Source organism: Martes martes, assembly GCF_963455335.1.
Source record: "Martes martes genome assembly, chromosome: 16".
Lineage (NCBI taxonomy): Eukaryota > Metazoa > Chordata > Mammalia > Carnivora > Mustelidae > Martes > Martes martes.
The window spans coordinates 7,938,715-7,956,955 of NC_137904.1; the positions used below are offsets into that span (position 1 = coordinate 7,938,715).

Sequence of the window (18,241 nt, forward strand, 5' to 3'; positions counted from 1 at the left end):
TTGACAGGAGGGCACTGCTCTCAGAGCCATATAAAACCCTGCCCAGTGGTCACAGCCAAAGGCAGTGTCCTGTGACAAAATAGCTTTTATTTCCAGTTCTCAGATCCATCCCAAATGGTTTTTTTTTTTTTTTAAGCTTCTGGCATAAGTCTAATCACGGTGGGGGGGCAGGATGGGGGATGAATTTTCTCTTACAGATGCAAAGTGATTAAATGCAGTTTCTGATTGATCAGCAAGGCAGGTGGGCAGAGTAATTGGCGAGAACATCTTTCACTGCCCTCTGCTGGAAAGAAATGGCAAAACAGGCCAAGTGTTTTCCAGATCCTTGGTGGGCTCCCTGGTCCTGGCTGGGATTTATTTACCATGGAGAGAGGGGAGCACAGGCCTGGTCTTCACTGGGCCCTAGCCCCCCAACTAATTAAAGACTGCTTCATCATCAGCTGCAATTCTTCTACTGTATTTTCTGCACCCCTGAGTGAGGAAAATTTGCATTTCTCTTTGTAAAGACATGCCAGGACCTCACCGCTCTCTGTATTAAAAGAAATGAAAAAAAAAAAAAAAAAAGGCAGGGCTTTTGGAAAGCAGATGGCACAGTGACTCCAAACACATGTGCATGGTCCCTGTCATGAGGCAGAGTCCTCCGTCCCTATCGGGAACTTCTCAAGCATACTGATAACGACAATTTCATCTAGAGCTCCCCTGTGCCAGACAAGGTGCTAGAGTTTTATGTGGCTTGTCTCACAAAAATTCCCATAAAATCACTCTGAGAGAGAGTGTCATCATGCCCATTTTGCACGTGGAAAAATGGAGGCTCAGCCAAGTTAAGTCCCTTGCCCCGAGTCATTCAGCAAGGAAGGGATGCGTCTGGAATGTGAACCCCTTTCCATCTGAGACTAAGGCCTTTAATGACCCTCTCTGAGCCCCCACAGCCTCTCCAGTCAGCAAACTTTATAAAGTTCTGTTCTATTTCATCTTTTCATAATGGGTAAGGGTTGTTTTGTAATCACAAGAAACAATATAGTTATTTATGTCATTTCCTTAAAATTAAAGTACATAATAATTATGGTTAAAATGACTCTAATTAGTGTGGAAGGAAAAAACTCCAGGCAGGGCCGTGTGCCAGAGACAGAGAAGCTTGGTCACAGGTTGGAGGCAAGGGAAACGGGAGTGATTGAGTGCTTTTCTCCAAGGGCGCACTGAGGAGTAGGGCCCCGAGCTCTTGGCTCCTCTGGGCCAGAGATTGGGAGGCTGCCATTTTCATTCCTGACCTCTGGAACTCTATGGAAAGCATTCAAGGATAGTGAACCCGAGCGGATTACTTAGCCTGGCCCCCGGTAAGGGCCGTACATTTCCGCCTTGGGCAAAGACACTTGAGAATCACTATAATATGCCCCTCCCCCAGAAGGCCAACAAGAAATCCAGCCAAGACCAAGTTCATGTACCAAGAGAACAGCGGAATTCCAGAGGAGGAGAAAGCAAAGCATGGAATTCATGGCTTTCTCCAAATGATTCTTTAGTCTTGCAAAGTTAATAAATTTTTAAAATTTTTTCCTCTAATTGTTTTTAACTTTTAGCCTTTCCTCTTTTAATGTTTTTAACTAGTTTCTCTTAACAATACCTTTCATTAAAATAAATATTTTTTGGAAACTTCATTATTAAAGTCATATTTTATCCTTCACTGTATCTAACTTTATTTTTTGTTTACACATAGGGTTTTTTCTTCTAAAAAAAAATTTGGGTTACAACTTCTTCTAATAGATCAAAATACACCCTAAATCTAGCACAGGGCTTTGTTATAGTCTTCAGCCTGAGCAAATTGTCTCCAATTTCTTTTTCCTTTTTCTCCCAACCAATTTATCCTTATCAACTCCTTTTATAGAAATTAAAAAAAAAGTTTCATCTTTATAATCATATTCCATCTCTTCATTGTGTTTACCCTTATATATGTTTTTCACTCTTTAAAATTTTGGGAGGTAGTTTCTTCTAAGAGACCAAAATACTCCCAAAATTAAGTGGGTGACCCTTTTCTATTCAACAGTCTAATATATATTTTTATTCTTTGTTTACTTTTTAATTTTTTTCTGAACTTTTTACCCCCTTTCTTCCCCCCCATGATTTGGGGTCTCTGCTGATTTGGTTAAAGCACATTTTCCTGGGGTCTTTGTCACCCTTTTAGTATTTTATTCGCTCCTTCATATATTCTTATCTGGATAAAATGACAAGGCAGAAAAACTCACCACAATAAAAAGAACAAGAGGCAGTACTGGAGGCTAGGGACCTAATCAATACGGACAGTGTTAATATGTCAGATCTAGAGTTCAGAATGATGATTCTCAAGGTGCTAGCCAGGCTTGAAAAGGCATGGAAGATACGAGAGAAACCCTGTCTGGAGAAATAAAAGTCCTTTCTGGAGAAATAAAAACTAAAATCTAACCAAGTTGAAATTTAAAAAGCTGTTAATGAGGTGCAATAAAAAAATGGAGGAACACTGCTAGGATAAATGAGGCAGAAGAGAGAATTAGTGATATAGAAGACCAAATGACAGAGAATAAAGAAGCTAAGCAAAAGAGAGACAAACAACTACTGGACCACGAGGGGAGAAATTGAGAGATAAGTGATACCGTAAGATGAAACAACGTCAGAATAGTTGGGATTCCAGAAGAAGAAGAAAGAGAGAGGGGAGCAGAGGGTATATTGGAGAGAATTATTGTAGAGAATTTCCCTAATATGGCAAAGGGAAAAAGCATCAAAATCCAGGAGGTGCAGAGAACCCCCCTCAAAATCAGTAAGAATAGGTCCACACCCTGTCATCTAATAGTAAAATTTACAAGTCTTAGAGAAAATCTAGAGTCTTAGAGTCAAAGAGAAAATCCTTAAAGCATCACGGGACAAGAAGTCTGTAACATACAATGGTAAAAATATTAGATTGGCAGCAGACTTATCCACAGAGACCTGGCAGGCCAGAAAGAACTGGCATGATACATTCAGAGCATTAGGCGACAAAAACATGCAGCCAAGAATCCTATATCCAGCTAGGCTATCATTGAAAATAGAAGGAGAGATAAAAACCTTCCAGGACAAACAAAAACAAAGAATTTGTAAACACCAAAGCAGCTCTACAGAAAATATTGAAAGGGGTCCTCTAAGCAATGAGAGAGCCTAAAAGTAGTAGACCAGAAAGGAACACAGACAATATATAGTAATAGTCACTGTAGAGGCAATACAATGGCACTAAATTCATATCTCTCAATAGTTACTCAGAATGTAAATGAGCTAAATACCCCAATCAAAAGACACAGGGAAAAAAAAAAAGACACAGGGTATCAGAATGGATTTAAAAAAAAAAAATCAGGGCACCTGGGTGGCTCAGTGGGTTAAAGCCTCTGCCTTCGGCTCAGGTCATAATCCCAGGGTCCTGGAATCAAGCCCCACATTAGGCTCTCTGCTCAGTGGGGAGCCTGCTTCCCTTCCTCTCTCTCTCTGTATGCCTCTCTGCCTACTTGTGATCTCTGTCAAGTAAATAAATAAAAATCTTTAAAAATAAAATTAAAAAAAAAATCAATAGGTTGTCTATGAGAAACTCACTTTAGACCCAAAGTCACCTCCAGATTTAAAGTGAGGGGGTGGAAAACAATGTACCATGCTAATGGACATCAAAAGAAAGCTGGGGCGGCAATCCTTATATCAGATCAATTAGATTTTAAGCCAGAGACTATAGTAAGAGATGAGGAAGGAAACTATATCATACTCAAAGGGTCTGTCCAGCAAAAAGATCTAACAATTTTAAATATCTATGCCTCTATCATGGGAGCAGCCAACTATCTAAACTAATTAAGAACAAAATCAAAGAAACACATCGACCATAATACAAAAATAGTAGGGGACTTTAACCCTCCCCACACTGAAATGGGCAGGTTATCCAAGCAAAAGATCAACAAGGAAATAAAGGCCTGAATGACCACTGGACCAGATAGACATCACAGATCTATTCAGAACATTCCATCCCAAAGCAACAGAAAACACATTCTTCTCTAGTGCACATGGAACATTCTCCAGAATGGATCACATCCTGGGCCATAAATCAGGTCTCAACTGGTATCAAAAGATTGGGATCAATTTCCTGCCTATTTTCAGACCACAATGCTCTGAAGCTAGAACTCAATCTCAAGAGGAAATTTGGAAAGAACCCAAATACATGGAGACTAAAGAGCATCCTTCTAAAGAATGAATGGGTCAACCAGGAAATTAAAGAAGAATTGAAAAAACTCATGGAAACAAGTGATAATGAAAACACAATGGTTCAAAATCTGTGGGACACAGCAAAAGCAGTCCTGAGAGGAAAATATTTAGCGATACAAGCCTTTCTCAAGAAACAAGAAAGATCTCCAATGCACAACCTAACCCTACACCTAAAGGAGCTGGACAAAGAACAGCAAAGAAAGCCTAAACCCATCAGGAGAAGAGAAATCACAAAGATCAGAGCAGAAATCAATGAAATAGAAACCAGAAAAACAATAGAACAAATCAATGAAACTAGGAGCTGGTTCTTTGAAAGAGTTAATAAGATTGATAAAACCCTGGCCAGACTTGTCAAAAACAAAAGTGAAAGGACCCAAATAAATGAAATCATGAATGAAAGAGGAGAGATCACAACCAACACCAAAGATATACAAACAATTATAAGAACATATTATGAGCAACTCTATGCCAGCAAATTTGACAATCTGGAAGAAATAGATGCATTCTAGAGCCATATAAACTACCACAAGCAAACCAGAAGAAATAGTAAACCTGAACAGACCCATAAACAGTAAGGAGATTGAAACAGTCATCAAAAATCCCCAAACAAACAAGAGCCCAGGGCCAGACAGTTTCCCAGGGGAATTCTACCAAACATTTAAAGAAGAATTAATTCCTATTCTCCTGAAACCGTCCCCCCCCAAAAAAAATAAAAATAGAAATGGAAGGAAAACTTCCAAAGTCATTTTATGAGGCCAGCATTAACTTGATCCCCAAACCAGACAAGGATTCCATCAAAAAAGAGAATTACAGACCAATATCCTTGAACACAGATGTGAAAAGTCTCACCAAAATACTAGCCAATAGGCTCCAACAGTACATTCAAAGGATTATTCACCATGACCAAGTGGGATTTATTCCAGGGCTGCAAGTTCGGTTCGACATCCGCAAATCAATCAATGTGATACAATACCTTAATAAAAGAAAGAACAAGAACCATATGATACTCTCAATAGATGCTAAAAAGCATTTGACAAAGTACAGCATCCCTTCCTGATCCAAACTCTTCAAAGTGTAGGTATAGAGGGCACATACCTCAATATCATCAAAGCCATCTATGAAAAACCCACCGCAAATATCATTCTCGATGGAGAAAAACTGAAAGCTTTTCCGCTAAGGTCAGGAACACAGCAGGGATGTCCATTATCACCACTGCTATTCAACATAGTACTAGAAGTCCTAACCTCAGCCATCAGACAACAAAAAGAAATTAAAGGCATCCAAATCAGAAAGAAGAATTCAAACTATCACTCTTTGCACAAGATATGATACTATATGTGGAAAACACAAAAGACTCCCTCCAAATCTGCTAGAACTTGTACAGGAATTCAGTAAAGTGTCAGGATATAAAATCAATGCACAGAAATCAGTTACATTTCTTTACACCAACAACAAGACAGAAGAAAGAGAAATTAAAGAGTCAATCCCATTTATAATTGCACCCAAAACTATAAGATACCTAGGAATAAGCCGAACCAAAGAGGCAAGGATCTATACTCAGAAAACTATAAAGAATTCATGAAAGAAATTGAGGAAGACACAAGGAATGGAAAAATGTTCCATGTTCATGGATTGGAAGAACAAATATTATGAAAATGTCTATGCTATCTAAAGCAATCTACACATTTAATGCAATCCCTATCAAAATCCCATCCATTTTTTTTTCAAAGAAATGGAACAAATAATCCTAAAATTTATATGGAACCAGGAAAGGCCTTGAATAGCCAGAGGAATATTGAAAAAGAAAGCCAAAGTTGGGGGCATCACAATTCGAGACTTCAAGCTCTGTGACAAAGCTGTCATCATCAAGACAGTATGGTACTGGCACAAAAACAGACACATAGATCAATGGAACAGAATAGAGAGCCCATAAATAGACGCTCAACGCTATGGTCAACTAATCTTGGACAAAGCAGGAAAGAATGTCCAATGGAAAAAAGACAGCCTCTTCAACAAATGGTGTTGGGAAAATTGGACAGCCACATGCAGAAAAATGAAACTAGACCATTTCCTTACACAACACATGAAAATAGACTAAAAATGGATGGAGGACCTCAATGTGAGAAAGGAATCCATCAAAATCCTTGAGGAGAACACAGGCAGCAACCTCTTCGACCTAAGCCACAGCAACTTCTTCCTAGGAACATCGCGAAAGGCAAGGGAAGCAAGGGCAAAAATGAACTATTGGGACTTCATCAAGATCAAAGGCTTTGGCACAGCAAAGGAAACAGTTAAGAAAACCAAAAGACAACTAACAGAATGGGAGAAGATATTTGCAAACGACATATCAGATAAAGGGCTAGTATCCAAAATCTATAAAGAGCTTAGCAAACTCCACACCCAAAGAACAAATAATCCAATCAAGAAATGGGCAGAGCACATGAACAGACATTTCCGCAAAGAAGACATCCAGATGGCCAGCAGACACATGATAACGTGCTCCACATCACTCAGCATCAGGGAAATACAAATCAAAACCACAATGAGATAGTACCTCACACCAGTCAGGATGGCTAAAATTAACAAGTCAGGGAATGACAGATGCCAGCGAGGATGTGGAGAAAGGGGAACCCTCCTACACTGTTGGTGGGAATGCATGCAGGTGCAACCACGCTGGAAAACAGCATGGAGGTTCCTCAAAAAGTTGAAAATAGAGCTACCCTATGACCCAGCAATTGCACTACTGGGTATATATCCTAAAGATACAAATGTAGTGATCCGAAGGGGCACATGCATACGAATCTTTATAAGCAGCAATGTCCACAATAGCCAAACTATGGAAAGAACCTAGATGTCCATCAACAGATGAATGGATAAAGATGTGGCATATATATACAATGGAATACTATGCAGCCATCAAAAGAAATGAATTCTTGCAATTTGTGACGACATGGATGGAACTAAGTTGTATTATGCTTAGCGAAATAAATCAGTTGGATAAAGACAACTCTCATATGATCTACCTGATATGAGGAAGTGGAGATGCAATGTTGGGGGTTTGGGGGTAGGAAAGAAAAAATGACACAAGATGGGATCGGGAGGGAGACAAACCATAAGAGACTCTTAATCTCACAAAACAAACTGAGAGTTGCTGGGGGAGGGGGATAGGGAGAGGGTGGTGGGGTTTTAGACATTGGGGAGGGTATGTGCTATGGTGAGTGCTGTGAAGTGTGTAAACCTGGCGATTCACAGACCTGTACCCCTGGGGCTAATAATGCATTATATGTTCATAAAGATAAAAAATTTTTTAAAAAGCAAACCAATTAGTACAAATGAGATCATAAGAAGAGGTGAAGCCACCCGCATCCTTGACCCCGCTTCTCTGATCTTTTCCTCAGAGGCACCAAACATTCCCAGTTAATAAGGAATTTCTCCAGAAATATTCACTGCATATACAAAATATGTGTATACTTCCAAAAGGGTTGTAATATACTTTGGTAATTACTGATAGCTGCTTTTTTATTAAGTTAATTACAGATCAACTATAGTGAGCACAGTGATGCCCTCTTTCTGAAAATGAACCAATTTACAAGGTTTGATTTGAGGAAAGCCCACAGAGGCGGAGGTAGGCTATGGTGGGCGGTGGATGTCCCAGACAACCAGCTTCCCTTCCATTGTTGTGGAAAGTATTTGTGTTCAATTCAAATGAAAGACTGACTGGCTAAATTTTCCCATGAGCTTGTTGAATGTCTGCATTTCAGAAGACAGATTACACATGACGTTGATGATAAATAGAAAACAAAGCATTTGTCAGTATGGCATATTTTATAATATTATACCGATTTACAGTAGGAAAAAAGATAAAATCAAAAAACCAATCACTAAGAAATCTCTTCCCCATGAATTGCTGTGGTGCAGGCCGTTCTGAACCTCTGAAGGTTTGCTAGGAGCAAGTGAAGGGCTGTGTACGGGGTTCAGTAAACTGTTTGCTTCAAGCAAATGAAAAAGTGTTTAACCACTTGTTTATACCTGTTCAATTTCTCTTACCGAGGTTTCAGAGACTGATAAAAGAAACTAATGCCTTTCTTGTGCAAAAGCGTGCTCCAGTTGTAAGATATCACAAAATAATTATCCCAGTCTTATAACTATAAACTTTTCCCATAAACTATTTTCCCATCCGTAGAAATTAAGTACTGTATACAGACATGCCCCTGACACCTCATGAAATCTGTGCTACATAAAATAAGGCACGAGAGCCATCTTTCTTAGGCAACGTCCTGGAGATGAAGTGTAGAAAGAACACAGAGTGGTGAGTGGAGCCCCACAGTGAATGTACAGCGAATGAATGAATCAAAGAAATGCCTTCATTTGTCACGTGATACAGAAAGTTTGCTGCCCCCTTCTCTAACGACACAGAGAAGACCCTAGGGCTCACCTCTTCTGCCCTGAACACAGGAGGGTCAGAAAAACAAGAACTGGTCAAGGGAAGGCATCAAGGTCTTCCTAAGAGCTGCTCTACTTCCATACAAGGCACTGTCATGGCTTGTGGGTTGTGTATTTGCAAACTCACCTACTCGCTAAAATTTATAACCCCCATATCAATCCTTGTGGCCCTTTCATGATGGTTTGCAGACACGTGCAAATGCGGAGTGGCAAACATCTGACTCTCCCTGTGCACACGTTCCTAGCTGAGTCCAGTGAGGACATGCTCTGCCTTCTATTCCAGCTTTCAAACTGTAAACAAGTGTCTTTCCAGGGGCTGCTGAGTGCCACGTGGGTCACGTTTTTGAGGTGCTTTTTGTCGGTGAGGGCAGTGTTTAAACTAACGCAAACACGGTACTGAACGGCAGGCTAGTGATGTACCTTCCAGAGAATATACCTGAGTTAGACAAACGTCATTCAGGCATGCGTTTCAGAGCTGCTGGCTGTGAGTCGGCGCTAATGCATCAACATTATGTATTAAATACGGTGTCTTCAAATGAAAACACACATAAGACAAGGTTATGTATCTATCTGTCCCGAAAACTGTTATGACCCGAGGCTGGCAGGAACCTAATCCTGTCCTTCTCCTAGGAGCAATGATTTTGTACTCGCTGAGGTCTGCAGAGACTTTGTGAAACTTAACGGCCACACATAATGAGAATTGACTTTATTGTTTGATAACTTTGATTTATGAAAGAGAGGTTTGGACAGAATCATCTTTATATGCATCCATCTCAATTTTTTCTTTTTTGCATGCCCTCTTAAAAATAAATTTCTATAAATCCTACCAAGACTGAAGAAAGGAAGCAGAAGAAACACCCTAAGGTGCTCACTGAGGGCAGATTACATGGGTGACAAATGCAGAAATTGTGGCAGGAGACGGGACCCGAGGTCCACCTCAGATGTGACGATGGCTCCAGGTGAGCAGGCAGGCAAGATAACCTGTTTCCTCCAACACCTGCCGCACCACCTTTATACTGGCTCTGAAACATCTAAATACCTAAGATCATGTTTTATTATTCTGAAAACCCGGTAGCCTAAAAATGAGCCACTCACGTTCAACTCATTATATCACTATGAAATAACTTTTCATTCTTTGGCATATGCACACATATATTAGTGAAGCCATCACTTTTTGGGGGGTATTTTCTCAGGGTAGTCAAATTTCTTTTCCATAATATTTTATTTTGAACAATGGTTCCATTATTTTCCGCTGACAATTCAATACGGTAAAGGACCCAAGTAAAAATGTCAAATGATTTGCCCATGGTGTACTATCAACACAAACAAAGAGTAGCCCGAAGTGACTAAGCTTACACATATTTACTCTCCACAACTCTGACAAATAAAAATGCAGGAAGCATACTCACTTTTTCTGTTCAACGTGGGGCACTGTGAGCAACTATATCTCCCTCTTCATACTGAGGGGTACAAAAAAAAGAATCACTACTACAAAAAGACCTGGTTTCTAAAAGAAAGAACTACTATAACCACAAAAATCAAAAGGAATGCATCTAAACAGGGTCAGAGCTTTGCAACCTCCTCAGATAAGAGAACCTGCCTCAAGGAACATCTGAAAGCATTCTGAAAGAAAAGCAAATATGTAAAAAAAAAAAAAAAAAAAAAAAAAAGCCACAAACGATTGTGACCTTAAATGGTACTAAATGAAAATCTGAATGCTACATTTCTAAGGCATTAAAGCTACAATAAGAACCAGAAGTAACAACTAGCCCTGAAAATTGGTGATTGAATCAGTGTTTTTGTTTTTGTTTTGCATTTCCAATTGAGGTAAAGTTCACATAACATAAAATTAACCATTAATCATTTTATTATTTTTTAAAAGATTTTATGCCTTAAATATTTTTAAAATTTAAATTCAATTAATTACAAAGATTTTATTTTGAGGGGTGCCTGGGTGGCTCAGTGGGTTAAGCCTCTGCCTTCGGCTCAGGTCATGATCCCAGGGTCCTGCGTTTGAGCCCCACATCGGGCTCCCTGCTCAGCAAGGAGCCTGCTTCCCCCTCTGCCTCTTGTGACTACTTGTGATCTCTGTCAAATAAATAAATAAATTCTTAATAAATAAATAAATAAATAGCGATTTTATTTTGAAGTAATCTCTACACCAAACAACTCCAAGATGAAGAGCCACGTGCTCCACTGACGGAACCAGCCAGGCATTCCAACCATTAGTCATTTTAAAGTGTACAATTCAGGGACACTTAGTACGCTAACAATGCTGGGCACCATTCCCTCTGTCTAGTTCAGGACATTTTCATCACCCCAAAAGGAAGAACCCCTCCATTAAGTTATCATGCACGCCCCTCCCCCAGGCCCAACAACCACCATTCTGTACTTTGTCTCAATGGACTCTTCTCTTCCGGACATTTCACATCGATGGACTCATACAGCACCTGGCTTGTTGTATATGGCTTCTTTCCTTTACCATGATGTATACGAGGTTCATCCATGTCGTAGTGGGAGTCAGTGCCTCCTTCCTCTGCGTGGCCAAATCATAGTCCATTGTACGGATGGACCACATTTTGTTTATGCATTCATTAGCTGAGGGACAGGTGGTTTGCTTCTACCTTTTGGTTACTGACAATCATACTGCTGCTATGAACGTTTGTATGTTTGTATTTGTCTGAATGCCTGTTTTAAATTCTTTTGGATTTAGGAATTGCTGGGTCATGTGGTAATTCTATGTTTAACTTTAATGTTTCTTTAATCTCACGATTCTGCCCTGTGTCAGTAGATACATTGCTGATCTGTTTGCTAATTCCTTTCTAAAAGGGGGTAAAAACCAAGGTCTTGAAAAACCCTGTATTTTTTAAACATGTTAAATACATTCAAATAAATATTCACCTCATTATTTTAAAAATTAAATGAAATTTAAATTATCTGCTTCTGATTTAATACACTAGTTTCCAATGAGACTAAAGTCAATGCTAGAATTAAATCAAAACATTTTAATACATATTTATTGCTTCCTAAGTAGGTACTGTACTGTTACATTACCAAAACATCTGTACTTGGGGAATGAACATATACTTGTCCCTACATTTAAGACAAATCAAAATATTTCTACTTACCCACAAATAATATATTGCCTGTGTTTTACTGTTGCTCACCAATTCTTGATTATTTGTTGGATTAAAAGTAAGATGGTTCTGAAATACAAAATATGGAAATATATTACATTATGACAAATTTTCTGTTTTTCTCTGGTTAAGCTAAACGTTAAAAATAAATAATATTTATATTATATTAAATTGCTGAGTAGGAATATAAAACAGAAAAGACAACAGCACTTTGTAAGCAATAGGAGTAGAATTGAAATCCTGAGCGTTAAAATTAATGGTCTCAATTGCGTCCCCATTTCTTATTTAGTCTTATTTATTATAATTCATCATCTGTAAATTGGAACAAGCAAAAGTAGCACAATATTCACTAATAACCTTTACCCTGTGTCCTTGTGGACAAAAACTGCTGCATACACATATCTCAATTTGACAAGGCCACAAGGTAACTTGGAGTGATGCCAAATACCGGAAAGAGTTTCTGATTCCTGCCAACACGGTGAATAGCATGGACCGCCTGGCTCCCTTCCCATAAATCAACCCTGTGGTAACTATGCAAGTGAGGAAACCACAAAGTGCAGAAGCTGAGAGAGTGCACACATTTCTGTGCACAGAAGAGTCTAAAGGAACAGATTCTAAACTAAACAAGGGTGACTCTGGAGACGTGTCTGGGTAAGGAAGGACTCACTTTTCCTTCCCTCATTCACTACTATACTGTGTCCCTGACAAGACTGTAGAACCCTAAGAAGCAGGAAAATCTTTGTCACATGCAGAATTAAATGAGATACTTAAATATCTAAGCAAGCCAGAGAAACACAACAGAAGCAAGGCTGTGAGTGATGTGAGTGAGCGGCAGCAAGGGGGTCGGGGGAGTGAAGGCCGGGTGGTAGGACGTCCTGATCCAGGACCACGGGCTGGTGGTTCTCCGTTGTTTTTCATTGCAGAGCCCTTGTTATAGGAAATATCGGCAGGCCTCGAAGGTCACTCCAGTGCCCCAACTGGCTGGGACCAAGTCTGTGCCCCAGCTGAGGACCTGGCTGCTTCTCTGTCACCGGAGAAGACTTCATCCCCCTGGGAACTAGCCCCCAAAATCATTTGAGAGAAGGCGGTCCTAACATTGCTGTGAATGCCACCGTGATGTCCTTAGTGGGGAAAAGCATCTTATCCCTGTGGCTTTCCAGAATTAAACAGAGAGCCAGTGATGTCAGCCGGGCCTGGTCTGTAAGCATAATGGTGGGAAGAGAATCTGTTTATTTTGCTTAGGAATGGGTGATGTTTCAAAGAATTTAACATATCAGAGCCTCTGATGGATTAAATCTGTGACTCTAATTTAAAGCCCGTCATTGGTTCAGACTTGTGATCTTCCATTCAAATCACACTGGTTTATAAACAATATTAGAATACTTGTGAGAATTTAAGATTTGCCATAGTTAGGTCTAATTTATTAGATTTACAAGAATTCCCTAAGTATGTGTGAAGGGTTTATCTTTTAATCAGACTACTAAAGAACTTAGAGATAAAACCAAATATATTCGAAAAAAAAAAAAACCAAATATATTCGATTTCTAAGTGCAGTTTAAAAATGTTTAAAAGGAATTAATATTCAAATTTGTGAGTTGGGTCAAACATTAATCTAAACACCCTTAAAGGCAACTGTAAAAATCTGCTAGATTTATAAAAGGAGTAAGATTTTTAAGTTGAATGAGAAGCTTAAGGAAAAACTATGGTTCTTAGTTTATAACTTTAATAAAGTGAATATTAATTCTAAAACCAAATAACCTTTTCCGGGTCCCAAAGTCATCATTTACTATATCATAAAACTTGTATTGACATATTGAATTGTTAACCACAGATACACTCTACTTTGCAGCTAAAAAGAAGAAAAAAATCGCTGCCAGAGTCACCCCTAGTCTAGTCGGGAAGACAGCTTTACAAGCAAGAGAAAAGCAAAGAGGGGCACCTGGGTGGCTCAGTCACTTAAGCCTTCAGCTCTGCTCATGATCCCAGTGTCCTGGGATCGAGCCCCACATCAGGCTCCCTACTCGGCAGGGACTCTGCTTCCCCCCTCTCTCTCTGCCTGCCTCTCTGCCTACTTTTGCTCTCTATTTTGTCAAATAAAAAAATAAAATCTTAGAAAAAAAGAAAAGAAAAGAAAAAAAGCAAAGAATAAAGCCTTTTTAGGGGGCCAGCCACGCCTGGGGAAGGGGAGCTATCTATGGGCAACAGTTTCAGAGAAGAGACACACGTGACGGGCCCACCCTTCCTCCTGTGGACTCTGTCACCAGATAGAACAACTTTCCCTCATGTGTAAGTCGGATATCCCACTACTTGCAGCTGGAAGCATGTGACAGCCCCAGGGGACAGCCAGGCACACGGAAGGGGAATTCCACTTGCTGGGGCACGAGTTCCCGTGACTAGGATGCAAGATGCGTTTTTCCCTCTATCCCAGGCTGGGTCGGCAAGAGGCAGCCTCTGAAGGGTGTTCAGCAGGGGAGTAACACAAACAGATTTTGCCTTTGGGAAAAGGTCACACTCAAAATGCTGTGGAAAACAACCACACGATGCTACACGCTGATGTCCATGTATCTGTATTTAGGACAACAGCAAATGTTCTGGAAGGAAACACACCAAATGGACTCCCTCCAGGAAGAGGGCAAAGATTGGAGATGGTGGCCAGAGGAGACGTTAGCTTTCAATTAAAAGATTATTAAAGATCAACAGATGAGTAGATAAGCAGAATCAGTATATCCATGTGATAGAATCTTGAAAACTGATGCCACACCACGGGAGAACTCTGAAAACGTTATGCTGAGAGAAAAACCAGACATAAAAAGCCACGTATGATTCACGGACATAAAATGATGACAGGCAACCCTATAGAGACAGAAAGTTGATGAGGGGTCGAGAGGAAGGAGAATGGGGAGCTCACTGTCACAGAGTTTCTGTTTGGGGTGATGAAAATGTTCCGGAAATAGTGCCGGTGGTCGCACAACATTGTGAATGTAATTAATGCCACCAAATTAGACGTTTACAAATCATATTTTGGGGCGCCTGGGTGGCTTAGTGGGTTAAAGCCTCTGCGTCCAGCAGATAATAAAATCTTTAAATTAAAGAAATATATATTTTTTTTACAATGGGGGGCCTGCATGTCCCAGTTGGTAGAGCGGCTGGCTCTTGGTTTTGGTGCAGGTCATGATCTCAGGGTCCCGGGATCGAGCCCCATGTTGGGCTCTGCACTCAGCGAGGAGTCTGCTTGAGCATTCTCCTTCCCTCTCCCTCTGCCCTTCCCCGACTCATACTCTCTTGCTCTTAAATAAATGATAAGGAAATCTTTTCTAAAAACGTGAAGATGGTCAATTTCATGTTAGGTGTATTCTAAATCGCCATCCTGGAGGTTGGGCTGCAGAGTGAAGCTGCAGAGCAGGAGGCTGGCCAGGCGGGAGTGGGTGGGCAGGGCCAGCAGAGGCGGGTTCAGAAGGCCTCCGGGAGGAGATGCAACAGGGCTTGGGGACATTTTAGCAGGAGATGTCCCCGGGACATCCCGGTGGAATGTTCTCCAGCAGCTTCCTCATCCATGAAAAGAGGAATGATGAGGTGGTTAGGGAGATGACGATGGTGTGGTTACCACCCCAGGTCTGTTCCCTCCTGGCTGGAGAAAAGGACCAGCCGCGTCCTCCTCACCATCTTGGCCCAGAGGAAGCAGAGTCTCAGAACGCAGATGAAAACCAAGAGGATGTGGTATCAGAGAAGCCAAGGAAATGACAAGTGTCAAATGCCACTGAGACGTCTAGTAAGATGAGGACCAGGATTAAGTAACAGGGCCCTAGGAGGTCACCAGTCATCTGGGGGACCTGTATATTAGAACGTTCAACCTAACATTCCAGAACACCCTAGAGCTTTAAACAACTTCTTCCTAATCGTCCCCAACTGGACTCATCCACCCCCATGTCACCACCCCCACAAGCCAACCAGGGCCTCACAATCTTATCAATTAATCTAGCACTGCACTCTGCCTCTAGGACCAGGAATGAAGAAAGAAAACGCACATGAACATCTATCATGGGCCATGTACTGTGCACTACTGGGCTTCCTGACAGTCCTGTAAGGTAAGTGCAGTGTGTTGAGGGCCTCCTCAGAAGTCAGGTCCACCCAGAGCCTCAGGATGTGAGCGTTATATGGGAATAGGGTCCTTGCCCATGTGTTAGTTCAGATGAGGGTGGATTAGGATGGATCCTAAAACCAATGACTGCTGAGCTCAGAGAAGTGCAGACACAAACAGACACACAGGGGACAACGCCACGTGAAGACAGAGGCAGAGATTAGAGTGATTAGTCTACCAGCCAAGGAACACCATGGGCTGCCAGCCACTACCAGCACCTGAGAGAGAGGCCTGGAGCAGGTTCTCCCTCTGAGCCCCAGAAGGAACTACCCCTTTGGGCACCCTAATTTCAGACTTCCAGCCTCGTGAACTGTGAGGGAATAACTTCCTGTTATTTTAAGCCCCTCAGCATGTGGTAATTTTTTTTTAACATTTTAATTATTTATTTGATGGACAGAGAACACACAAGTAGGCAGAGAGGCAGGCAGAGAGAGAGAGGAAAGCAGGATCCCTGCTGAGCAGAGAGCCAATTGCGGGGCTGGATCCCAGGACTCTGGGGTCATGACCTGAGCCAAAGGCAGAGGCTTTAACCTGTTCAGCCCTCAGGTGCCCCAGCGTGTGGTAATTTCTTAGAGCAGCCCAAGGAAACTAAAACAGTGGGTATGATCAGCCTCTTTTTTTGTAGATGGGGAAAATCACTTCACTTCTCTGGGCCTCCAAGCTGGGTTAGTGTTAACCTCCCTCATCTACTCTGGGACATCACCACACCAAGTTTCTAGGCCTAAAGAGCCAAGAATTGTAACTGGGGAAATTCACGAGGTAATGGCACTTGACCGGGCCTCAAGGCAACAGGACGGCCAGCCTCCCCAGGCCGCTTCACCCTCACCCGGCATCCCACCGCTGGCTTCTGCATGCCCAGACCGGCATTTCTCCTTTGTTGCAGATACGCTACACTGAGTAGGGAAAAAGAGGCTTGCGCCACGCCTACCCTGTGAAGGAGTCCCAGATGATTATCAGGCAGTGGGGCCCTTTGTTGGCCATGGCAATCCACCGCCTGTCTTCACTGATGCAGAGGCAGGAGATCACGTTAGCGTGGCCTGCAGAAATGCAGAGAAAATGCTCGGAAACATTCAGGATGGCCAGAGAGGCTGGAGCCCCACAGAGAACTAAGCTCCCCTTCCAGGTTCATCGGGCTGACAATTCCACTCCTATGGCCTTTCCCTGGCATTTCTCCATAACCAGTGGTTTTCCGATTTTCTCTCCCCCAAAACCCCCGAAGGGTAAGCCACACTCCCCCAAAGACAGGGGCTCCCTACAGATCTAGGCATGTGCCCAACTCTGAACCCAGGTGGGGAATAAATGTTGCGGTTCTATCCCACCTCCAGCCCCCTTGAAGCCCTGCTGGTCTCATCTCCCTTAAACAGTGTCCACTCAGACCACTGAGCAGATCTGGAGCAAAAGCCTCTCCGCTGGTCTCTCTGCTTTCATTCCCATCCCCCCACAATCCTTTCCCAGTAACTCGGGAACCTTCTGGAAACAAGCAAGATGCTAGTGCTCCCTGCCAGGGAATAGCCCACTTCTTTCCTCCTTCCTCTTCCCTTGCTCACTACGTGTCAGTCATACCAGCCTGCAAACCTGGAGCTCCCTGGGTCTGGACTGCTTCTCCCCAAACTGCCCCTGGTTGGTTCATTCTCCTCAGTCAGTCAGATCTCAGCACCAAGGGTATGTTTGCCGGCGCAACCAACTGGAGGGCCATCTCTCACTCCTGATCTCTCTCCTGAAGCAGCCCACATTTCCTTTGGAGTGCTTGTTGTAATTCGTAGTTGTGTATTTATGAGACTATAAGCTCCATGGGGGGGGGGGGCTAGATCTGTTTTGTTCATGACTACAGACCCAGAATCTGAAACAAAGAGGTTCTGATAAATACCTGTGGAATCAATGAACAAATGGATGGACGGATGGATGGGTGGTCAAGGCCACCCCCAGCCACCTGACTCTGCAGGAGGCTGGACAGCTGCCTGGCATGGTCCCTATTTCTCAGCCCATCTGCCTGCTGCTCCTTCCTCGCTCTGCAGACACAAACTGCCCCCTCTCCCTCCCATCAGCACTGTGCTCAGTGCCGCACATTCAACTAAGCTCCAAGAAGGGCTGCTTGCTGGGCTTGTGTGTTTCTGGACATCTAGAGAGCAAATTCTGCACCTACATGGCATGGATCCCTGAGTATGGACTAGGCTTTTGGGAAACCCTCTGTGATGTTTTTGACCTAGGCATTGACTTAAGGAAGGTCCTTATTAAAATATGTGTCTGGGGGCTCTTGGGTGGCTCAGTCAGTTAAGCGTCTGCC

The 18,241-nt window shown here is 42.1% G+C and overlaps 1 long non-coding RNA gene across 1 annotated transcript; it reads right to left on the minus strand.

Moving 5' to 3' along the window:
• Window positions 1–10,801: 10,801 nt before the first annotated feature.
• On the minus strand, window positions 10,802–16,994 carry LOC308357402. Its single transcript, XR_013968194.1, has 2 exons — window positions 16,886–16,994; window positions 10,802–11,888 (listed from the first exon to the last, which is right to left on the minus strand). It is a non-coding gene; the product is annotated as an uncharacterized lncRNA (long non-coding RNA).
• Window positions 16,995–18,241: the final 1,247 nt, after the last annotated feature.